This window comes from Panthera pardus, unplaced genomic scaffold (assembly GCF_024362965.1).
Source record: "Panthera pardus isolate Hobbes unplaced genomic scaffold, ASM2436296v1 HiC_scaffold_20, whole genome shotgun sequence".
Classification (NCBI taxonomy): domain Eukaryota; kingdom Metazoa; phylum Chordata; class Mammalia; order Carnivora; family Felidae; genus Panthera; species Panthera pardus.
In genome coordinates, this window is record NW_026526766.1 from 82,880,036 (window position 1) to 82,904,220 (window position 24,185).

General features: G+C 56.9%; 1 protein-coding gene across 3 annotated transcripts in view; it reads left to right on the forward strand.

The window, feature by feature from the left end:
* Window positions 1–24,185, forward strand: part of NEK6 (NIMA related kinase 6) — an 85,860-nt gene that overhangs the window by 14,540 nt on the left and 47,135 nt on the right. The window contains exon 1 of one of the 3 annotated variants that reach the window (XM_019421180.2): window positions 16,310–16,414. The exons of 1 other annotated variant lie outside the window; for it this stretch is intronic. The gene's annotated coding sequence lies outside the window, so the exon portion shown is untranslated. Of the gene's footprint in view, window positions 1–16,309; window positions 16,415–18,278; window positions 18,390–24,185 lie in introns of those variants that run through there. One more of the 3 variants, XM_019421179.2, reaches the window with a different exon arrangement.

The window sequence follows — 24,185 nt, forward strand, 5'->3', positions numbered from 1 at the left end:
TGCAGTCTCTCTCTTCCCTCCAAGGGCAGTCTCCTGAGAGTTCACATACTGCCTGTTGTTCTAGGTCCCAGCTCTCCCGGGAGGTGCTGGGATGGCATCACGGGGCTTGCTTTGAGAAAGTGGTTTTCCCAGCTAGAATGTGGGAATTTTTCCTCAGGCATTCCCAAGACTTTGAACTGCTCGGTCTCAGGGCTGCCGGTTACCAAGGGCCAACCTGGGCAGGCTCTGGCCACGTATTATTGCCCTGACTCCTCTTGGTGACCCTGTGAGCCAGGCTCTTTAGTCCCATTTTACAGACAGGGAGAGGGAGGCCGAGCGAAGCTGAGTCACCTGCCCAGGGGCACACAGTGGGTCTGTGGCCAAGTCAGGATTTGAACCCAGGCCTTTGGCTCCCAGAGCACACATCCTAAACCACTGTGTTCTAGTGCGGACGGGTGTTTTTGTTTCTCTGAGCGTCAAAAACCACGTGCTCCACCCAGAGCAGCAGATGTTCAGCAAGCACCTACTATGTGTCAAGGCTGTGCTGGGTGCCACGGGAGGGCGTGGTCGAGAAGAACGCTCAGATCGGCCTGAGAAATGATGGCAGTTACTCTTTCCTCCACGCCTGTGAGGCCGGTAGCGTTAGCCCCGTGTTAGGGATGAGGAGGCTGAGGCCCAGAGAGGTTCCTCAGCTTGCCAAGGTCACACAGCCCCAGCTGCCTGCCTCCACTTGCTCCGCCTGTTTTCAACCGCCGCTGTCTCCTGCCGGCGTCACCCTCCACCCTCATTTTGCGCTTGGACCAACTGAAGCCCAAAGAACAGTTCAGCGGCTTGATTCTGAATTGGAGGAGGGTGGGTCCTGGCGTACTTTTGGAAATGGACACCCTTTCCACAGTGAAATTGCTTTTGAGATGCCCCTGGCCCTCAGGGCAGAAGACCAGAGAAATTACAGCAGTTGACGAGGGCCTGGCAGGCGTGGGCCTGGGGATCGGGCCTGGGGAATGGAGGCGAGGGTAGGTGATAAGATAAGGTGTCAAGGGTCCTCCCCAGACTGACAACCAGGGCGATAGGGTTTCCTGACCTCAGGGACAGACAGGCCTTTTCAAAGGAAATGCTTCCAGGACTGTCCCATTCCTCCATTAGCAGACAGCCCTCAAACAGCAAGGAAACTGCCGTATATTCCATATTCACGAAATGGTGAGCCGGCGATCAGACCTATTTATTTAAACCCAGAGACGACGAGGCTAAAGACTTGAGCTCTGAGCGGGCGCGCCGCCTCACTGCAGCAGGGGAGCCTAATCTGCAGGGTTTTCTTCCCATTTACGGGTTTTTTTGTTGTTGTGTATTTGTAAAATGAGGCTTCTGCTGGCAAAAGCAGGTTTTAGCGAGTGCGGCAGCTCTTTCAAGACCTAATAAGGCCCCAAAGGAGGGTGTGTTCCGGCAACATTTTCCTTCCCCCCCGGGGGTGGCCCGATTCCTTGCCTCCTGCACTTTGGGCACCATGAACCATCCGTCTTGCTTCCCATTAACGGAATTACCGCCGTCACTGCTGCAAGGACAAGACGGGCCCGTTCGAACTGCCTTGGGGACAAGAGGCAGGAGCGGCTGCCACGCAGTTTTGCTTAGAGGGGAAAGGAAAGAAAAAGAGAGAAAAACCAAACTCCCACAAATGGCTGGTTCCTTAGGTCTTAAGAGCCTGGGCTCAGGAGGAAAGAGGCAGCCGGGCGGGTTCAGCCCCGCTTCCTGCTCACATTCCTGGGCAGGAAGTGCCGTGAGCCTCTCAGAGGAGAGCAGACAGCACAAGTGATGGGGCCTGGGGTCGGCAATCTGGGATCCTACCTGGAGACCCTGTGTCAGGGAGCAAAGCAGTTGGGGCTGCAGGTTAGAACGTTCCACCGTGGCTTGAGCTGCTTCAAGATGTCAGGATCGACTTCCTGATGGGCAGCTGCGGGGGGAGGGGGGCATGGGAGGGGGGGGCAGTCTCTCTGTTCTCATCAGTAAAGGGAGGGACCATGAGCTCTGTGCCCTTTGAGTCTCCTTGGTTGGCCCTTGATACCTGGCTTTGGGGTGAGGCCAAGGCCCACGAAAGCCATAGGGCGAGGCTAGCAGCCAGAGGGAACGCAGAAGAATTACAAAGCAGTCATGACCCTCCAGCACATTGAGCTATTGTTACTTTTTCATCAGAGCACCCATCAGGGGTTCACATTGCTATCATCAGCTAGTCTTCACCTTTAAACAGCTCCATTGTGTAAGTGAATTCCAGGCTCAGAGAGGTAAAGGGACTTCTCCAAGGTCACACAGCAAGGATTTGGACCCAGATCTGTTTCCTCTGGGAGCCCGTGTGCTGATAACCTGGGAGGATCTTCAGGGGATAGTCGGGTGGAGAGGGCATGCTGGGTGGAGCACTGGGGGTGGGAAGCAGGGGTTGCGGGAAACCATAAGACGCTCTCTGGGGCCGACGTGGTGGATGACAGGTGCCACCTGGGATTGGGGTCCGACAGGCAAGGAGGCCTTCGATGCTAAGCTCTGGAGTGATGGCTTTACCTGGCCGCCTCGAAGGCTGACACAGGAGGGGTGGTGGTGTTGGCAGCGTGTGTGGAAAATGGCTTGGTGAGGGTGGGTGATAAGACCAGGAGGGGGTGAAGAGGCGCCGACGTGGACGACAGTGTGGATGGTCTCCGAGCCTCTCAGCCGCCTGAGGCTGCAGTCCCATCCCTTTGACTCGACCCCAGCCCCCCACCTCCCCACCCACCACCCCAACCCTTCCTGCTGGGTGTCTGGCGGGAGGCCCCTCACCTCCACACCCCAGCCTCCCTCACAGCTTTCTTGTGAAAGGCAAGGCCAACGCCTAGGACTTGCTGGGGACAACGTGAGAATAAATGATAAAATATGTAAAGCTTGCAGCACTGCTCTGGGAAGGGGGGGAAAGGTGCCATGGGTGTGTTATTTTCCCTAAATCCTATTTCTGCTTGTCATTTCTTTCCTCCCCGTCAGAGAAGCAGTTCTGATTCTTGGGGATGAGAGAAGTCGGAGTTCATGCCAGTGCATCAGCCAAGGGCCAGGCCCATTTGAGCTGTCTGTCCCTAACTACATTCCTTTCCCGATTTCCAGGCCGTCTCATTAATCTGCAGGATCCCTGGTTCTAACGTGCTTCCCAGGGATCGAGTTGTGTTGTCACTGTGATTGAATTCTGATCCTCCCTTGATTGATTGATTGCTTGGTCGGTTGATTGATCTGGAGAAGTCAGAGGCAAAGCCGTGAAAGAGGCAAAGTTCTCCTGAGTTCTGCGTTCTGTGACATGTGGTGTGTGTTGAGGGGCGGGCTGGGGCCACAGCTTCCCCCCCTGCCCGCTGGGAGTCGGCCCGTCTGGCAGCCGACGTCAGCCGTGCAGTGAGGGGCGCTCACAGCCTCAGGTTTGGTGTAAGGCAGTGCGGTGTGGTAGGCGCGCCCAGCGGAGAAGCTGGCTGTTCCTGGGATCTGTCCAGGTGTAGTTTTCCACGGAGGCAAGATTCCCAGGAGGGTGAGCCCGGGCTAGCCCAGGAGCCGCTGGGTATCATCCCATGGAGCCAGGTGGTTCTAAAGGAGACTGGGTTCTGCCTGCCATTAAGGGGCTCAGCCCCCCGCCCACCAAAGGGCCTAGCACCTGCTGGGGATGCAGTCTGAGTGTTTTTATGTTGAGTGGACAGAGGAGGGTGAGGAGATAAATGTGTCACTTACTGGCTGGGTGACTTCATGTATCTAGGGTCTCATTTTTATTATCTCCAGAAGCCATATTTCAGTTGGGGAGACTGAGATTCAGAGAGGTGAGGATTGTGGCCAAGACACCCAGCAGAGAAGCCTTGAGGCTGGTCTGCCCACGTGTGTGAACTTCCACTCCCAGTAGAGCACTGGTCCCTCTGTCTGGCCTTTCCTTCCGGACACCGAGCTCCCCCAGGGCTGGACGTGGCCTGCCCAGACCAGTCCTGCACTCCTGCTCCTGCACCAAGGCCCCTCCCTCCTGTAAGCACCCCCTCCCCTCAGTGCTGGGCGGAGATGGGGCAGGTGCACCTCCTGTGTGCCGGTCACACCCTGCGGACTTGATCTACGCCATGTCATTGAGCAAGCGAGCCTTTTAGGTGGGTCTCCTCCCCATTTTCAGATCATGAAAGTGAGGCTCAGAGAGGTGAATGAAACTTGGCCAGGGTTTCCCAGCAAACAAGTGATGGGGCCCAGGTTCAAATTCAGGAAGAACAGTCACCTGCTGGCTAGAGAAGGGGTGGCTTTGACCCGTTACTGTGGGCATGATGTCAGAGGCAGAACTTTCCCACGCAGAAAAAGCAGGGAGTCTGCCAGGGTTGGGCAGGGTAGGGGGGCGGCCCCTTGGTTCCCCAGGAAATGTGGGGCTAGATAGGGCCCCAAACCCACTTGGTCCCCGAGCACCCACCCAGCCCACCTCTTTCTGGCTTCGGGTGCTCTACCTGGGCAGTGGGAGGACAGGAGGACCTGGCTTATCTGAGTGCTGATTACATGCTAAGCAGTTTGCTACCCAGTCTGAATTAGTTGTGCCAGGGACCGTGTGAAGCCACATGTCCTTATTTGCGTGGCCTGACCCCCTCCTCAGCTACACTTCCCCCGTAGCGCTTACTGCGGTCCAATGTCTGTGTCCACCACTTGACCTCTCTGGGAGGGGGGATGGGTAGGGTCTGTGCCTCAGACAGCGCTTGGCTTTGTAGGCTTCTCAAGAAATGCTTGATGCACGACAATGGGATGAAAAGGAAACTGAGGTCCGTGGAGCCCCGGCCAGTCCGCCGCCAGCTGGGGCCTTGCTCACTGGCCGGCTCTCAGCCTGGAGTTCCTGGTGTGCCTGTCTGTGTCCCCACAGGTTCACGCTGCCCAAAGAAACTTCCAGTCTGCGCTTGTGGCTTTGGATCAGCTCTGAAAAAGCGTGTCCTGTGACCGCTCAAGGAATCTGGGCCTTTCGCCCAGAAGAGAGTGTGTTTCCTGGCTTCCTGAGAACTGGGGCCCACCCTGCCCCTGGCCGGGGCTTGCAGAATGGGAGGGAGGGAGCGATGGGCTCCGGCCCGGAAAGCGACAGCATCAGACCTTATCATCTGAGGTTGGCCACCCTGTGCCCGAGACTGTCCCAGCAAGGCCACCCCTGCATGGCCGTTAATCCTAGCACTCCAGGCAAAAGTTTCTCCACTTTTGGGGCATCTTCTGCGGGGGAATTAGCGCTCTTGAGTTACTGGAAAAGAAGCATTCCTCACGCTCATACAAAGCTTTATCCCTTGGACGGCTCTCCCAGCACACCTCACGGGTTACCACGTGGCACACGTGGGTGCGACGTTCATGAAGCACAGGGTGACTGGCTTCCATTGGGTCATCAAGCCGCCAGGGCCAGATGTTTCGAAAAGCTCCTTCTGGAGTGCCTGGCATCTGGCCTTTTCCCTCTGAGGCCGGGTGCGGGTTTACGAGGTGTCTTTGAAGAGAGCTGGAGTCATCCGGCCCGTGATGTCTGTACATTGAGTAATTTCACGCTTTGGTTTTTTTCTTTTCAAAAGAAGGGTCTGGGCTTCTTTCTCCTTCCCCTGCTTTTTCCTTTGTATTTTCTTTTCCTTAGGACCCTCCCTCACTGACTGGCCTGGAATGCCTCCTCCCTGGGGCTGGGAGATCACCCAGTCTGGAATGACCCACAGGTTAACTGGGGTATATCGGGCAAATTTCTGAGAGGGAGAAAACCTTTTTCGTCCACAGAGGAGAGTGGGGGAGGCCAGCCTCACTTCTCCTCGGCCAGGATTGAATAAAAATAATCACTCGGGAGGGCACGCTGGCTTGAGTTTGCTGGTTCCCCAATGCCAGATCCACGCCAGGCCCGGGGCTGTGTGAGATTCTCACCCATCTATAGGAAATGAGAAAACTTAAAGACAGGCCTGGCATCAACTACTTTCTTATGTCAGGTGTCCTCTTTCACGCAGGACGGTGATAATAGGTGGGAATTTTATCGTAGGTGCCAGAAAAAAAGTTGGCAACCTTCTAAGGTCCATCTTCAGAATTTAGGGGAAACACTACAGGCCTGTGAAATCCCCAGACCTGGGAACCACTGATTTATTTCCTCTGCAGCCTGAGAAACAGAAGTTGAGCCTGGAGTCTTCCAGGAAGTCTTCAGTGCTTGGGGAGGCTGGGGAGCTGGCGGCCTGTGAACAGCGGCCATGCTTGGGGTTGAGGCGGGAGTGGGTGAGTTACCCAGAGCCCCCATAACAAATCACCCCAAACTGGGGGCTTATCACAACAGCAGTTTAGTCTCTCACAGTCCTGGGGCCAGAAGCCTAAAATCAAGGTGTTGGCAGGGGTTGGTTCCTTCCGGAGGTTCCGAGGGAGAGTGTGTTTCCCGTCTCTCTCCTGGCTGCTGGTGGTTGCCAGCGATGCTTGGCGCCCCTTGGCTCGTAGACTCATCACTCCAGTCCCTTCCTCTGTCATAACATGCCCTTCTCCCTGTGTGTCCCTCTTCTTATAAAGACACCGGTCGTTGGGTTTGGGCCACCCTAATCCTGTGTGACCTCATCTTCCACTGATGACATCCACAAAGACCCTATTCCCAGATGAGGCCACATTCCCGCATTCCAGGTAGACACGAGTTTTGTGAGGACACTGTTCAGCCTGGGACGGGGACTTGAGGGGGTGAGGAGGAAGGCCTGTTCTGGATAGGGCATTGCCAAGTGTCTGCCGCTGTTTGAGTTAAAACAGGGTCCCCAAGATGGACTGCTAAGGCCGCCTGTGATTGCAGGACCCAGGTGGCCCCAGCGTCCCTGCTGACGTGCTTGCTGGAGGGGACAGATGCACTCAAGGACCCAAGTCCAGGGAGGGAGTACCGTCACCACAGCCAGGTCGTGTGACACCCTCCCTACTGAACAGTCTCATGGGAGGGGACCTAGCCACCCTGCACTCTGACTCCAGAGTCTGTGCTCTGCGTCCTAGACTTCTTTCTGTCCTTTAATGCAGGCGCCACACATGAGTGGATTGGTTCACTTCAACTTTTTGAAAGACAGGCCATCAGTATCTAGTCTTTCGGTGGCACCTGCTAGGACACCTTGGCACCGAGAGGCCCCCCCCCCCCCCAGTGCTCTGCATAAGCCTGGCTGTGCTTTTGGTGTGGAGGGAGCCCCTCCCGGCAATGACAGGGCCCCGCCATTCCCAGCAGTACCGCCAGTGAAGCCTCTGCCTGCTTTGTGGATAAAAGGCTGCCTGTGTGGCAGGGAGGAGGGATCCAGTCTCTTCTCTTCCTCCAGGGACCCTTATCTAGTTTGGCACAGGCTCTGTGGTCAGACGTTTCGGGGTTAGCATCCCAGCCCTGACACCTCCTAGCCAGTGATCTCGCTCAAGCAAGTCCCAGGGCCTCTCTGAGCTCTGCATCGCCCCCACTGTGAAATTGAAGTAATGATTCTAGCCCCGAACGATTAGGAGATGGCTGTGTGACTTAGTGGCTTGTAACCCCCTTTTGTGAATCTTCCCAGTGCCTCGCACGGAGCCTGGTGCACAGTAGGCGCTCAATAAAAACAAGCCAGATAAGAGGGAGTATCGTGGGGCCTGAAGTACACTTCACAGCACTCTTGAGACCTGGTCCCAACATAATCCCTTGAGAGGAAGGTTCTGTAGGCATTTCCTTGCTCCTGGGGATGGACACAGTTACCTGAGCTAACCATGGTAGGCGTGAGGAGGTCAAGTGTGTGCAGGTAGCATTGGCGGAGGGAAGGTGCCGCTAAACCACATCTAGGGCTTTGATTCCTCACGTGATGCATTGAGTAAAATTATACCTGGGCTTGGTGCCGTGGGAGGCAGAGGGGTGTGCAGAAGAGCACTGGAAGGGGGTCTGGGTTTGCAGCCCTTATGAGCCCTGTGTGCAGATGCTCACGGGCCCTCATCAGTCCTGCTTTAGACTTTCTGCTGTAGACCTGAGGCCACTGCTGTCATTTGGGCCTCTGTCCCACAGCTGATGCTGGACTTGCCTAGCCGTCAGGCCTTTGCAGCTGCTGTTCTCCCTGCCTGGAGTGCCCTTCCCCTGCTCCCCTGCTCAGAGCTGCTTCCCATTCTGAGATGGGACACACAGACTGCACATACCTTTCCCTGGGTCACCACACCCTGGGCATACACAACAGTGATGTTGCTGGGCTGTAGGTGTTGGTGTGAGACTCCTATCTGTAAACAAGGAGCCCCGTTGAGGACAGAGGCCGGTCATAGTACGTGTTTGAAAATTGAGTGAACAAATGATTGAACGTCCTTGGACACTTCTCTGCTCGGTTCCTTGGTTTCCAGTCTTGAAGATATAGGATGGGGACTGCTGGCTTCCTTGGGGCCCTTCTGAGGTCTCTGATGAGACATGAACTCTCGAATGGATTCAGAGTTTCTCCTGCTCCCAGGAATAAACAGAAGTGTGGCAATAGCACACGTTTGGCTAGCAGTTGCCACGGACGTGCAACAGTTTGAACGTGGTATGGGGGACTTTCTGGGTACTCAGCGCAACATCCTCAGTTAATGGATTCCGGTGTCTTTGAAAAGGCAGGACTGAGGCAGCCTCGCTGGCTGTTTTAACTGCAGTCACGGTGGCCCTTCCCGCCCCGTTCCTCTGCAGGACTTATTCCCAGGCCTGTGGAGGGATGGAGGTGTGGAGAACTCTCTCTCTCCTCTTCCACGTGTGCCAGGCCTCCTGGTGATGTATACAGCAGGTTCCGCTGGGTCTGTCCCCAGCTCCCTCCGCTCCAGGCTGGCACCGGATTTCAAACCTCCACCTCCACAGTCTCCCAGCTGTGCAAACATCTTCCTCTCCGAGCCTCAGTCTCCTTACCTGCAAAATGGAGATAGTAATTCCCGCCCTGTGGGAATGAGCAAGTGGACGAAATATGTGGCATGGTGTGTGGCATGGGGTAGGATCACATGATACGGTGGCTGTTCTTAGCCCGAGTATTCCTTACGTTAGAGATCAGGGTGAAACAGATCAGCAGTCTGCTTGCTTAAGCCAAAAAATGTCTGTCGTCTGAAGAATTTTGTTTTGGAAGACAGGTTTTGGGTCAGAACCTGATTCCCTCAGGAATTTCATGGTTGAGCATCCAGGCGTTATTTTATAAGCTCGGTGACCACCCAAGCCTTTGAGCCTTCCACGTGGACGTTCCCAGGTCAGGCTTTTCGGGAATCTCTTACACAGCTGGGCTGCCTGTCACGTCGGTAGCATCATTTCCACAGAGCGGGCTCTGTCTGGCTATGAATAGATGTTTTTTCCCTCTTTCTTGGATGCCTGAATGGCAAGTCTCCCTCCCGCGGTCCCAGAGGCCGACCTGTGTGTAAAACTCCAAAATGGACATCAGAGCGGGGCCGTCCATCCCTGCTCCGACTCCCGGCACCCAGGGAGGCTCAAAGAGATGAGTCGATGGCTGCAGTGACCTGGGAGCCTCCCGAAGCCCCAGGCTGTGGTTATAAAGGCTGCTGAGCAAACAGACACAATCAGAGGTCACAGAAAAGACAGCAGCTCAGAACGGCAGCCGAGATTGAGGAGGATGGCCCAGTGTCTTCAGAAACAGGCCTGCTGGCATCCAAGCCCCAGATGCAAAGCCCCTAAAAGCAGGATGCCCGCTGGAGATCAGCATGCTGCAGGCGAGAGGGCCTTGTCATTGGGAGCGTGGGTTCTGGAACCACATCACCTTGCTCCAGATCCCAGCCCTTCACCAGCACAGCGTGCCTGACCTTTTTGTGCCTCAGTTTTCCCCTTCTGTAAACGGAGATAATAATGTACCTATGAGGGGTGATTCACGTCACTTAAGTGGCGTTAGAACAAGGCTTGGCACGTGGTGAATGAATAAGGGTAAACTGAGGCCCAGAAAGGGCAAGGGACTCGTCTGCGGTCATCCAGCAAGTCATTGGGGCAGCCAGGCTGAAACTCATGATTTCTAGTCCCGTGGACATTTCCCTCCTCCCCCTTCACCCTCAGTCAGACTTTTTCAACTCTGCCTCTTGCAAAGGAAATCGCGTGACCCTTCAGCCCGCAAAACTTCAGACTGCACAGAATTTCGGAAACCTCTTTGGGCTGGCTGGGGGCCTTGCTGCAATTCTGTTCGGCTGCTAGTTCTTTTTTCTCCGTTTTTTTTTTTTTTTTTCTTTTGAAGCTCCAGAGGATTTCTCCTTTCCTGTTTCCTCAAATAGGAAAATTACCCTTTTGGTAAAGGAGTTTAAAGACTTCAGTCCCTACTATGTATCCCTGAACCAGCCCACCCACCCCGCTTCCCGGGCCTCAGTTTCCCCATCTGTGGAATGAGAAGTTTCCGTCCCTTGACAGGTAGATGGCCCCCACCTGCCAGCCTGTGATGGCCCTGGGGGCGGGCGGGCCAGGAGGTACCACCCAAATGCAGGTCCATGCTGACCGTCGTGTGAGTGTGACGGGCGCAAAAGCTGGTGGCACATCCTTCTAGGAAGTGAGCTGAAGCCCACCAGACATGCCACCCACTTCCGCCCACCTCCTGTTGCAAAGGTTCTTTGAGTCATCGGTGTTGCCTGTGTTTTTTCTCACTCCCCTGTTTCGGCAAAATGCTCTGCCGTCCCTCTGGGCTGAGTCCAGGGTAGCCAGGAGCATCACATCCGTAGGCCTCCAGGGCGTCAGAACCGAGGGGCTTGGCGGCCTTCTGATCTCTGCTGGGGACTCCAGCCCTGAGCCCTGGATGCTGCCAGCCTGGGGTCACCCCTCCGAACTTAACTCTCCTCACCTATGAGATGGGTAGGCGAGCCCTGCCCAGCAGGGTAAGTTAGCAAACCCAGGGTAGCTGGGTCGGAGTCCTGTGCCGTCTCACTCCCCTCTTTCTTCCCACCCACAAGGCCCTGGCTTACCTGGGACCCAACTGGAGCATAGGAGGTGTTGACACGCCCGAGTCCTCTCTGGCTGTGGACAGGAGGGGACGCTTGGCCAAGCCAGGAAGCCTGGAGACAGATGCTGGCCCGTCAGGGCCAACAGCATCCTGAGTGCAGCCCTGTCAACCTTCTGATGGAGACCCTGGGGCCCAGAGGGGAGGGCCTGGAGCAGGGAGGCCGCGGAGCCGAGACTAGTGGCCAGGATGCTGGACCGGTGTCGCCTCGCTCCTAGTTCTCCTGTCTTCTGTGTGTGGGTTCACTCTGAGGTCAGCCGGCCACCATCGGGGGGCCAGCCCAGCTGAGCCTGGGAATTCGGAGATGGGTGCCACGATGGACCCGCAGCAGGAGGTGGGGACTCAAGGCTGAGCCCCACCTTGCTACCCCCACACAGGGGCCTCAGGCAAATCATGCCCACCCCTGAGCCCCTGTCTCAGAAATGCCGCTCTGCCCACCTCTCCAGGTTGTCATGCGGCTTCATAAGATGGTGTGGGTATAAATCCCTGTGCAGACGTTCAAGAACTGTCCGGATGTGAAGAATTAAATATTTATCCCCCCACCCGGGGCATTTACGTATCCCCCACCCCCACCCCAGTGTCTGGTACAGAGTAGGTGCTCAGGTAGGTGTTGAATGAATAAGTGACAAAAGTTACTGTTTATTAAGCACCTGATACGTATTAAGCTCGACACAGGGGGGTTTCCCATAAGGTGCTCTAAGCCTTGCAGCGGCCCTGGGAACTTAGGTATGTCCCCATTTTACCAATAGGAAAGCTGAGGTTCAGAAAGGGAAATAACTTCTCTCCGGCCACACGGCAAGTGGTTGAGGAAATTAGGATCCACACCTGACTCTGAAGTTCCCATACCCCACAGTGGCCCACTGGGTCACTCCCTCCCCGAGTCCGCTGCCAAGTGTTGAACAAACAGCTCCCTGGCCGGGGGGGTGGAGGGAGGCACTTGTCCAGAGCCCCGGCGCGTAGTGTTTGCCAAATTCCACGGTGTAAATCTTCCTCCCGTGTTTGATTTCAAGCAACCAAAGTGATAGCAACTGTCTCCCGAAATCCCTGAGAATGTAGCCAGCGGCCCTCACGAGCCAGCAGTGGCTCCAGCGCCCCTCTGCACCCTCCCCTGTGCAGGCCCAAGGCCACAGAGTTAGCAGTGTCCCCGGCCTGGGACCCCAGACTGGAGCCAAGCAGATGGCTTGGGGGTGCGTGTGGGGGGTGATAGCTGTGCCTGGGACACATCCCCAGCCCTGTCCCGCCAGAGCCCCCGCGGCTCCTGGGGGTCTTGGTGTCGCCCAGAGACTTGGGCGGGATGGATGAGCCCCGGAGACACAGCTGCTGTACAGCGACTGCAATATTAAGGCCTGCCGGCCCCACTGTGTGCGATATTCCTGCCAGGCCCGGAGCAGAGCCCTGTAAACGCCAGGATATAATGGACAATAAAAGTCGCCGGAAAATAGTGAGTCTCCTAGGACCGCCGGCGTCCCTGCCACACGCCGCCTGCCGGAACCACGAGCCCTGTGATCATGAGACACGATCGTCATGTAAATATATAGGGTCTCTCGCCAGCCGCGGGCCAAGATTTATTTTATTGAGACGGTTGGGGGAGGGGGGCGGCTCAGGTTCATCGTCCTGGTAACTTTGTGAAACGCTTTGCCATCACTTCCCAGCTTCCGAGAGAATGCGGCAGGAGCTAGCGTGGCCTCGCCCGTGTTTCCGGAAAGGGGGGATCCCCCAGAGACCACGGGTGCCTCCAGCCACATCCGCAGGCCCAAGGGCCCGGTTGGCCATGAGACTGGGGTCCCCTGGAGAATGAAGACTGGCCTTATTGTGAACAGTTGGTTTGCAGAGTGAGCCGCCAGAAGGGTTTGCTGTTGAACAAGCACTGTTCTTTTCACGATGATAACGGTAATCATAATAGCAACAGCCACGTTTATTGAGCTCTTGTGTGTTCCAGGCTCCTGAGAGTCCTAGGCTGGTATTTTGCCTGCATGTCCTCATTTAACAACCCTAAGCAGTGGGTCCTCCCCAGCCCCCTGTTTACAGAGGAGGGAACGACAACGAGGTGACTTCGGGACTGGCCTGGACCTCATGTGGCTGGACAGAGGCAGCACAGGATTTGAACTTGGGGCTCTCTGACTCTAGAGCCTGTGCCGGGCTGCCTCCTGACTCCCTGGCCCTCTGGTCCCAGGTGGACCAAGAGCCACCACCTCCCTGAAGCCCCCTTGATTGCCTCAAGTTAGAAGCATTGGCCCCTTTTGTGATTTTGCAACGTTAGGTAAGCACTTTGCTCTCGTCCCCTCTCCACCACATTTGCCTTTTTCCCTGAGGGCAGGAACCCAGTCTGTACACTGCAGGGGATGTCCAGGTGAGTGAGGATTCAGGCCTGCATTTTTCATCCAGGGTCGGCCTCTCTCCAGCTGGGATGCCTCCGGCAAGCCACGCGACCTCTGAGCCTCAGTTCTCCCAACTGTCAGATGGATGCAGTGTGTCTGCCTTGCAGGGTTATTTTATGAGCACACGAGTGGCTCGAGTGTGTGCAGCTCTCACTCCAGAAGGACCAGGCCCAGCACACCGCACTTAGGGGGTACTCTGTGTGTGATCCTCCCACATACGTACTCACCTCCGTGGTTGTGTGTCTGGGAGCCCGGGGCAGGGGGTGGGGGGGTGTGTGTGAGCCATGCCCCCATATGCTGTGGCTTGTCGTGAGTGAGGAAGGGCAGTGTTCAGGGGGCTTCTGAAAGTCTTCTCGAACCAGACAGGGTGTCCCCTCAGCAATTCCAGACCCAGAAGATCTGGTTTTCCTCCCAGCACTACACACATGATTAGATACAGGATCCCTGAGCTCAGCCGGGGACACCAGCAAGGCCTCCGTCAACTCCTACAAAGCGTCAGCACAGAAAGAGCCCCTCGACTGTGGGGCCGACCCACTACGTTGTAGGTGGGGAACTGAGGCCCAGACACAGGCCGAGATTTCCCCAAGGCCACGCGGTCCTGGGAGAGTCCCAGGCCCTAGCCTCCCCCCACCCCGACACCCCCTCCCTGGCCAGCCGCCATGCCACATGCCACCGCTCCGAGCAGAAATCACCCGTATGGGTTACAAATGGCCTTGCATTTCCCAGGCCCTGCTTGGGTCAGCGAGGATCCTGACACAGGAAGGCGCAGGGACCTCACCTGTCCCAGAGGGTATGGCCCCAGAAGCTGTGATTGTCTGTTGGCCAGTAACTCCGTGCCGGGTGGCAGGACTGGATGGAGAAGTGGAGCTCAGCCTTGTGGAGATGGTGCCGGAGGCACGTGGTAGCTCAGGAGGCCCTGCAGCTGACAGAGGGGCTGGTGCACCTGTCGGCGCCCCCCCCCCCCCGCCGGCACCGCTCTGCCCCCCTCTTCCGTGTCCCAGGTGGACAGACGTGGGGAGCGACCAGCAGTGAACATGAGTGTTTGAGGGCACAGGGGCTGAGCAGAGCTGAGTTAGACTTCTGGAGGTTTCTCACCACCTCAGGCCCAGGAGGAAGAGGAAGGCTCCCTGGGGTTGGCTCACACGGTGTGAATCTGTGTTCCCTGGGCGCTGTGCTGTGTCCCGAGGGACAGGAGCACACTCTCCCCCCAGAGGCAGCTCTCTGCCCTGGAGAGAATTCCTCTCCAGCAGACAGGATCCCAGAAGCAGAAGAAAAACATTAGACAGTGCCCAACTTGGGGACCTGGTCCAGCCAGTCTGGAGCTTCCTCTGTGAGTCAAGGCCGATGACACCCCCATAGCGAGGTTATGGAGGACGGTCCTTGAGTGCTGCACACACCAGGGCCTGGGCACAGAGTCTACCCCACAGGCCTGTGGAAGGCTGGCCTGGACCCAGCAGCAGCCACCCAGGGGCCCAGCACCTGGCATATGCCCGACAGTTGGGCCCGGCCGGCGGGGAAGGTATGCTGGCAGGTGGCCGAGCCATGGTGCCAGGATCTGGCTCCGTGTGCCCTCTGGGGCCTCAGCTGCCATATGCCTGTGTCAGTCCCAGCGGTCGAGCTGCAGATGGGGCATTGGTGGGGGGAGGGGGGGTAGTTTGCCCAGGGTAGAGGTGGCTCTTGTTCTGGAGGAGGAGGCAGGTGCTGGCCACAGGGGTGCTTTTTGGAGACTGAGGTCCGGGACCGGCCTGGAGCCTTCCCAAGTTCACGTCTGCTCAGGTCCACCAGCCTCCGTGCCCTTGATCCCACTGTGTCCCTTCCCCTCTGCTCCTAAACCTGCCCATCCATCTAGGCCACCTCGTACTCCACCTGTTGTAGAAAGCTGTCCGTGACCTTGCCTGGCCCAAAGTGAGAATGCATCAGTCTTTTTCCTGGGGGTACCTTTCCTGTTCTTTTCTGGCCTTTGGATCTGCTTCTGTGTTTCGGGGGTTCTCTCCTGTGGACACTATAAAGGCAGCGGGGTTTTGTCTGAGTCACCTCAGGGTGACTGGCCATCAGCCTGGACCCTGCACACAGAGAGCAGCTGGGAAGACGTATGGAAGAAGGGAAGGCAGGGACACGCTGAGTCCTCAGCTCCAGGATCCACAGCCTTGGTGGGAGAGTATGGGTCCTGAATAAGGATGTAATAATAATCAATAGTAACTCCATTGATTGGGTGTCTATTACATGCCGGGCCCATGGCTAAGTACTTTTGATTCATGTAACATCACGGCCCCCTCCAGCAGCCCAGGGTGGTAACGCTGGGGTACCCGCAGCTGGGACATGGCAGACCCAGGACTCCGAAGCAGGGCCGCTTCCTACCAAAGCTCTCCTCTCTGAGGCAACAAATATCTTTGTCCCAGCTTACAAAGGAAGAGACTAGAAAGGGTTAGGCTTTTCAAGGGACAGCAAGAACTTTTATACTTCTTAGCGTTTGCTGGGCCCCAGCAGGGACGGGTGGGGATGGAGTGCAAGGGACAAGGGAAGGGACACCTTGTCCTTCCCAAAGCCCAGGCTGGTTTAATCCTGCCGTCTGCTGGCAGTGTGCCTGGTTCTGGGTTGGGGGAAAGGGGTTCATAAAGAGCCTGGAGAGCACATCCCTTTGCCTGAGCATCGTAGGGTATGGAAGGGGTTAGGGAGGCTGGGTCCTGGCCACATGCTGCCACTGCTGTGCTCACGGCCCTAGCCAGCCTCTTGTCCTCCAGCCTCAGTTTCCTGGAAGGTAAAAGGGGAGCAGGACTGGGTGATCCCAGAGTGCATTCTGATTGCATTCCCAGCCTGCTGGTTTGGGGCACACTTGTGTTTTCCTAGACTGTCTGGTTGCCGCTGCCATCAGATTCCAGTCCCTGGTGACCATAGGGCTCCCCGGTGGCTGTGACAAGTTCCATTCACCACGGAGGTGGCAGTGGAGTTATTTTTGGAGCAGCGGGTGGTGGGGGAGTTTCCTTTTGGCAGGGACTGGGGATGGGAGTCTCGGGCAGGGGAAGTCCCACACCGAGACAGGGCCGGCCCCTCTTCCCTCACCCGCCCTGGCACAGAGAGGCCTCCCAGATGCCCAGAGGCCCCTGCACTGCACATACCCAACCTCGACCCTGAGCTGAGCAGCACTTCTCCCGAGCTTCTCAGGAGCCACTTTGCAAGGTACTGGCCTCTGCCCTGTCTCCAGCTACGGGGAAGCCCTCACTCTTTCCTGCTGCCACCTTTGCCGCAAGGGTGTGCACAGCAAGTGGCAGGGAGGCAGGCAGGAGAGACTTCTGGGGCCTGGACTCCTGGGGTACCTGACCTGGCTGTACCTCTGTCACTGCTGCTCACTTGATCATCCGCCTGGTGGGGGCTGCCAGCGGGGTCAGCACCATCTCCAGCCTGGCATGACCTTTGCCACCACCCAGCTTGGGGGTGAGGGCAGTTGTCAATACCAGGTTTCACACTGTGCGTTCACGGGCTCTGCCAGAAGCCCTGAGGTTATGAGGGAGGCAGAAAAAATTCTTTTATTTCTCCCGGGTGAAGTTCGGCTGCCTGGGCTCGTGTCTGATGTCTGAGCAGTGAGTTCTCCGCAGAAGATTCTCCCACCAGGGATAGCTCTCCCTTCAAACCTTAAGACAGGGGCAGGAAACCAAATAAGGCGAGGCAAGGGGGTCAAGAACGTCCCACGTGTGGAAATCCCTGGGTGGGATTATGGTGGCTCCCAGGGCACGCTTTTCCCAAACACCGAAGCTGGGGGCCGCTCCGCTGGGTTTCCTCCTTTGGTTATTGGTTGTCAGGGCAGTAGTTATGGTCTAAGACAGGAGATGGGGGTAGAGGAATTTCTCCCTGAAATTATCCATTGCCAGTGGCCCCTGCGATGAGCTGGCCCCAGGACCTCAGGCTTCTCCTTTCTGGCCTCTGGTGTTTACGGACTAGATGAGAGCCATTTACCTGGCCCTCCCTTTGTGGCCTGCTGGGGCTGCAGAGATGAGTGGCTTGGTCTCTGCCTTCAAGGAAATCTTCATCTGGGGAGGGAAAAGCATGTGAACAGGCAGCGACAACACCAGGACAAAGGCTGTGGAGCCAAGGAGTAGCTGACTGAGGGAGTCCAGGAAAACTACCTGGAGGAGGTAGCCCAGGTTGGGTTCTGAAGCAGGAGCCAGGTTTGCCTGGAGGCAGTTCATGCCAGGGAGGGGGAGCAGAGTCCGCGAAGGCCTTGAGGAGAGACTGAGGTCATTTATCTAAAGGGCAGGGGTCCTTGGGATGGTGGGATTGCCCAAGGGGTGAGTGAGTGAGATCCCAGCTTCCTCCAGCTCCGAGGTGGTCTCCAAGGATTGCCCCAAGCGAATGAGATTAAAGCCCAGACTTTGGAGGGAGTTAGGTTTCGGTTCAAACACAGGACTTGCCATCCTGCTGGAGGCCGGGGCTTGGTGGGTCACTTCTCTGTGCCTTGGTTTCTCCTTCCGTGAAACGGGGTCATTGCAGACCTCACAGCGGGGATGTGCTGAGGTGCCGCGTTGGCCCAGAGGAAGTGCCAAGTGTCTTCCTCTTCCCAGCGGGTGGGATGAGGCATGGCCTTCACCAGGTCCTGGAGCCAAAGGCCTTCCTGGACAGAAACCAGTTGCCTCACTGCTCCTTTAACTGAAGGACGCGATGTGTCCCACTCCTATATATATATTTTTTCTCCCCAGAATCGAGTTTTATTAAACAAGCAGGAGGAAATGAAAGGTGATTAGGAACCTTCTCAATTTTAAAAAGGCTCTGGGAAGCCCTGCAGTGTGAGGGAAGGTCTGTTTTGAGTGGCTCGGTGATTTCTGTCTGATCTGAGGGGGGCCCTGCGCACCAAGGCGCACTTTTCTTGCTTGGGTTTCAGGAGCGTGGGAGGAACCGCCGGCTTCCCCGCCCTGGCTGGTCAGAAGTTTATTCAGCCTGCTCCCTCCGCCAGGCCCTGGGCGAGACACTGACGGTTTAGAGATGACCACACAGATGGGTTTCCTGTTTGAAAGGCCAGCAGAGGAGGAAGAGAGAATGACCAAGAAATCAGTTAGACGCCAGCAGATGGGGAAGGGGGGCCTTGGTAGTGCCCCACTGCCCCTGCGTGCCCGCTCTTCAGGGTTCAACTGTTGCTTCTCTATGGACGGAGACATCTGAGGTGAGACTTTACCAAGACCTCCCAGGAAGTGTCAAGTCTGAGTAGGACCCAGGATCTGGTCCTGATGTACGGGTGGGACTTTGCCACATGGGTATGTGGTCAGGAAGGGGAGGCCCTTCTGTTCAGGGGCCTGGGGTGGGGTGGAGGAGTTGGGAAATGCAGGAGGGCAGGCCCATGCCGGCCGGGCAGGACTTGGAATGCCGTGTCCAGGCACGTGGGCCTTGGCCTGGGGAGCTGTGGGTGGGAAGCAGCAGATTGGGATTTGTGTGTTCAGGGGAGGGAACCTTCCCATTGTGGGCTGGCGGTTGGGTTACGAGGCAGGAGATCAGCTGCCGACCTCTAGGTTCTGCAGGCCCACGCTGTACAGAGGTCCTGCCATCCTGGAAGGACGGGGCTGGTCGCGGTCCCGTGTCTTAGAGAAGACAGTCTTCTACTGGTCCTGGAGCTGAGGAATCGGAGCGGCATGTGTGGCTTTGGGGGTGGGGAGTGAGGGGACATAGGACCAGTCAGGAAACCAGACACCATCTGTGGCTCATCCCCTATGGCTCCCAGGCCCCCATGACTCTGGCCTGAGATCTGGCTGCTTCCTGTCAAATGATGAATGGGTAACGTCTGCTTATCCCAAGACCAGAAGAGAAGTGAGGCCAGGGTGGGGGAAGGACGCAGCAGCCAGAACCAAACCTCTGGGCCAGAATTCACTCACTCACTCACTCACTCACTCATTCATTCATTCATTCACTCTCCCAAGGCAGTATGGACCAGGGGAGTCACACAGACTTGGCTTCAAGGGTCAGTTCTGCCTGTTGTGTGCTGTGTGACCTTGGGCTCATCACTTAACCAGTCTGAACTTGTGTGTCCTCTTCTGCACAATGCGGATTATAGCAGCCGCCACCTAAGGTTGCCGTAAGGGAGCAGGGTACGCACAGCACTGGGCACGGGCCGGGTACAAACACAGCACATGCTCCATTAGTGGCGGCTGTTGTTATGTTCTCCCCACCAGCCGGTCTGCGTGGGTAGGACATTCCTTACGGCCCCAGGCCTCGTCCTGGGACATGAAGTCAGTGGAGTTTCTTTGGTTGTTCACGGCCTTGCTGGTCTGAGAAGCACGTTTAAATGGCAGCATTCTCTGATGTGTAGATTCTGGCAAGGGCTGTTTCTCCTCAGAGCCTCAGTTTCCTCATCTGCAAAATGGGGGTGATGGCACCTCTTGGGCTTCTTGGGAGCTGTTCAGGTGACTCAGCTCAGGGGAGGAGCTCGAAGTGGGTGTTGTGGTGCTGAAGCTGGTCTAACCTTGACCCCACCAGCGGCCAGGCTCCGCGAGCTGCCGCGTTTCCTGGCTGGGCCTCGGATCTCCGTAAGTGAAGGGGTGTGTTAGGCAGTGCTGGCCTGTGGCGTCTCTCCTCTCTGGGTTGGCCGACGGCTTCGGGCGGTGGGCATCCATCCTGGGCTTCCGCCACTGGGAGCCTGCTGGACAGACGGAAAGTCCCTGGTGCCCACGCTGGTGTTGGGTCACTTGTTCAGGGAGGAAAGGGGAGGGTGGAAAGTCACAGTGATAGTTTCCTGCATTGGGAAAACAACCAGTAAAGCTGTTCACTCCGCTGGAAGGTCCGAGAGGGGCCTTCCTCAGGGAAACTGGCGTGGGGGCTGGCTTCCGGTGGAGGCTGAGCCTCAGAGGCTGAGGGCCTGGCAGAGCCTGGCAGCCGGGGAGCCGCGTTGGCCTTCACCACTCCCACCCCCGAATGAGGGGCAGTGACGCCCCTGCCTCAGTTGACAGACCCAGAATGTGGCCGGGCTCAAAGTCTCGCGGTCATCAGGAGGACCCGACCTGCGTGCACACGTTTTGAGAAGGGCAGGCAGGACACGCTGTTTCTGCCTCAGGGTCTGGGAACAAAGTGGGGTATAAACACATACTTGCGCCCACACAGTGTAGGAATGCACCACCATGAGACCCCCAACACACAGATCCTCACGCGCACAGACCCCCCCTGAACCCGCCCCAAGCCGGGGCCTCGCCCTGAGCCTTCCTGAGCCTACCTGGAGTCTTGAGTCATCTTTCACGGGGAGGGCAAGGGCCCCACTGAGCTGCCTGCCAGCCTCCGCGAGGTGTGGCATTTGTCAGTAGGGTAAGGAGGGACACGACTCTTCTAGGTGAAGTTTCCAGAAGTTGGGAGGCAAGGTCCAGGTGACAGTCCTGGTCAGAGAGGCCACTGGAGAAACCTCACTACCCAGCCCAGAAGCCGATCCCTTCCAGGGAGCGCCCAGATGAAACCCAGGCCCCGTATTAGTAAGAGCCTTGTCCAAAGGCCAGGGCTTGGAGGAGAGTTTCGGGGGGCTTTGCGAAGGTAGCCATGCTTCACATGAGTGATAAAAGCATTTGTTCCAGAGTGGTCCTAAGGAGGACGTGCAGTGAGGCAGAAAGAGCAAGATCTGGGGGCCAAGAGCCCCAGCTCTGTCACTTACCAGCTACGTGATCCTGGGCAAGTCCCTACCCCTCTCTGAGCACCAGCTCCCATGTCTGTCACATGGAGGCGATCACTCAGCCCTCTGTCGCCCAGTGAGGGTTAGTGATAACCATACTGGGAGCGACTGGCATCTCAGAGGGCCTTCACCTGTGTCGGGCTCTGCTGTAAGCATTTACATCTGGTAACATGTTTAATTCTCTCAGTGACCCTAAGAGGAACATCTTACTTGTTAGCCCCATTTTCCAGATGAGGAAACTGAGACACTGCGTGGTTAAATGAAGCCAGGCCAGGATTTGAACCTAGGCAGTTGGACTCCCCAGCAGGCCTTGCTTAAACCCTTAGATGCATCCTGATTCGGTCCCCGGGCACCTGGTAGACGCACACACATTGAGAACCCAGGCTGGGAGCCACACTGTGCATCCTCCCTGCCTTGGAAATGCAGGGCCCTTGCTTCCTGTAGAAGAAAGGCCCTTGCTTCCTGTAGAAGAAAGGCCCTCTTTTAGGTGGCCCTCAGTGTGGTCTGTGCCTGGGTCTCACATTCCATGGATTTTTGGCCCCTGACTTGGGCTTTGGCTGCCTGGGCCTCATTGTTCTGCAACTTGGCGGGAGCCACCAGGCACAGGCAGCCAGCTTGCTCCCTGTGCTACCCAGAGATGCCCATGAGATGCCCATGAGTGCTGAGGGACTTTCCCTGCTCTCTGTGTCTGTGTGCCTCGGCCTTTCTGCATCAACACTCCCTAAGAAGCAGTTTTTGGCAGGAATTTCCAGGGTGAAGGGGTTGGGTTTCCAGTGAGGTATAGACGGACAGAATGCAAAATCTCTGAAATCCAGCACCCCTGGAGAGCGAGAGGCAGTGGCTATCTTGGACCCAGGAAGGCTTTGGAGTCAGTGAGAGTAAATCTCCCCATGCAGCTTACTGGCCACATGACCTCCAGCCTCCCTTCTCTGAGCCTGTGTCCTCATCTATAAAATGGGTCTCCCAACAGCCCCAGGATGCAAGGGAAAGATCTGGCCCCCCGGAAAAAACTGAAGGTTCTTTTCAGAGAACCTTCCATGCCTTTCTCCCAACCATCCCCTCTTCCTTCTCTACCTCCCTCCCTCCCTTCCCACTCCTTCTCTCCTCCCCCTTCCTCCTCCTCCTCCCCTCCCCACCTCTCCCCTCCCCCCCCTTCCCTCTTCCCTCCTTCCCCTGTGTAGTGTCCCTCTCTGACACTTGGGACTCTGTGGCTTGCAGAGTCCCCCTTGGCTGCTTCTTTCCTAGAACAAAGGCCCCTCTTCCTCACTGGGGAGGACATGGAGCCGCCCTTCCATTAGGTTCTGGACAGAACCGCTCCGAGGCACAGTAATTTACCAAAGCTCCAGGGGGTTGGCAGAAAAGGTACCAGGGACGGCAGAGCTGAGTCACCACGGTGCCGTCCCAAAGGGCATGGACCCTGGGGGCTCCTGTGTGTGGGGCCCCTGTGGGGGAAATGGCCCCTCGTGCCCCTCACCCCTGCCCACCCAGCACAGGTCCTGTTTTTGAGGGGACTGTTTGTTCAGTGGGGAGACGACGTAGGAAGTTTTCAACTTTGTATGTAACAAAGAAAGATGATGAATTGCCACTGAGAGCCTGTGAGGAGTGCAGCGTGGTGGTTTTAGGCAACGATGCCACCGTGGGTTTGAGTCCTGGCTCCACTGCTGTGGATCTGGGAAAAATCTCTTAACCTTCTTGTGCCTCGGTTTCTTCTTCTGAAAAATGGGACAATAATAGACCCTATCTCATGGCGTTGTTAAAACGAGGTGAGCTAAGAGGTGAAGTGTATAGAGCAAGGCCTAGCATAATAAGGGTACATAATCGTTGACTTATCATTATTAATTACTCTTATTTCTGATGAGGCCAGGGACCCCTGGACAGTGCCCCCGGAGCCCCGTGTGAGGTCTGGGGTCTCCCGAGAAGCCCTGAGAGCGTGCGGTCTGCTGCCTCTGGGTGCAGATGTTGGGAGGGCGCTGTTAATACCACACGAGGTGGGGCGGGGGTGGGTAGGAATGACCCAGGAAAACACCTGCTAAGCTTCTGCCCAGTGTGGCTCCCAGGCTCCTGGCTGGTGAGTGACAGTGTTGAGATACAAACCCAGGCCCACGGGCCCCCACAGGCTGGGTGGGGTGTGATGAGGGAAGGGGCATCCAGAGTCAGCAGGTGGGCGGATAAGCAAGTACATGCGTGCACCTGGCCTCTAGGCCACTCTGGCACCTTCTAAGATAAAGACAGAACCTTCTTGCTGAAGACAGTTCTTCTGCAACCTTTCCCTGGAGGTCTCCCTAAGGGCAGAGGACGGTGAACATGTCACCCTGAGGGGTCTGGGGGTGCAGCCCCGAGCAGCCGCAGAGCCTGCAGGAGTCTCCGGTTTTATCTTAAAATGCATGCGCATTTTACATTCTGTTCCCTCCAAATCCGGTTTATTGTTGCACACGTTTACCCCCCTGAGTAACAGCGCTGCCTCGGGAAGCTGCTCGTGTTTGTCTGTTTATCCTGGGGCTCTTCCTCCTGGTCCTCACCCTGTCACCCTGGGGGCGTGCGCTCCGGTGTGGGAGCTCAGGCACAGATGGCCGGGAGATGCCGAGGGGGCTGTGGTCCCATCTCCGGAAGCCTCCGTGGCCCACATGGAGCGGGGCTCAGTGAGCGGGGCACAGGCACTGGGAGACCCGGGGACCCAGGTGGGAGGTGAGTCCTGCGCTGGGACAGAGGGAGGGGCTTGATGGGGGGAGAGGCCTCAGATGTATAGACACCCCCACGGTGCCCTCCCCCTGCTGCCTATTCGAGATAAGAGAAAAAAGAGAGCAAGACATCTATCACATAAAATGCCATGTTTGTGGGTCAAAACTGGCTCCGTCTTGGCAGCTTCACAGACAGGAGACAGCACGGGCTGTGCTTTGGCGGGACGCAGCCCCCACCCTGCATGCCCTCTCCACCTCTGGAGGCTCCCCCTGCTAGCCTGAGTTGGGTGCCTTGATTTCTGCCGTCTACTTGGTGTGCCGGAGAGCTGCTTTCCCCCCGAAACAGCTGAGGAAACGTGTGAGGGAGGAGCTGGTCCCATCTGGAGGGCAGAGGAAGCGTGGGTACTGGACCCCATCATGCCGGTGTGCAGGCTCTAGAGTGGCTGGGGGTCCCTTCGGGGGCAGAGCTGGGGAGGCAAGCATCGTGGGTCATTTGGGGCTTGGTGGACATGCTTTGATAGATCAGAAGGCATCACAGACATCCCTGAGCCTGGGAGGGCTGGATGCCACCCACTGTGGCTGGAAAAACCTACGGCCGGGAGGAAGGAAGAGATTCCCTTCCCGCAGCCCGGACACCCCT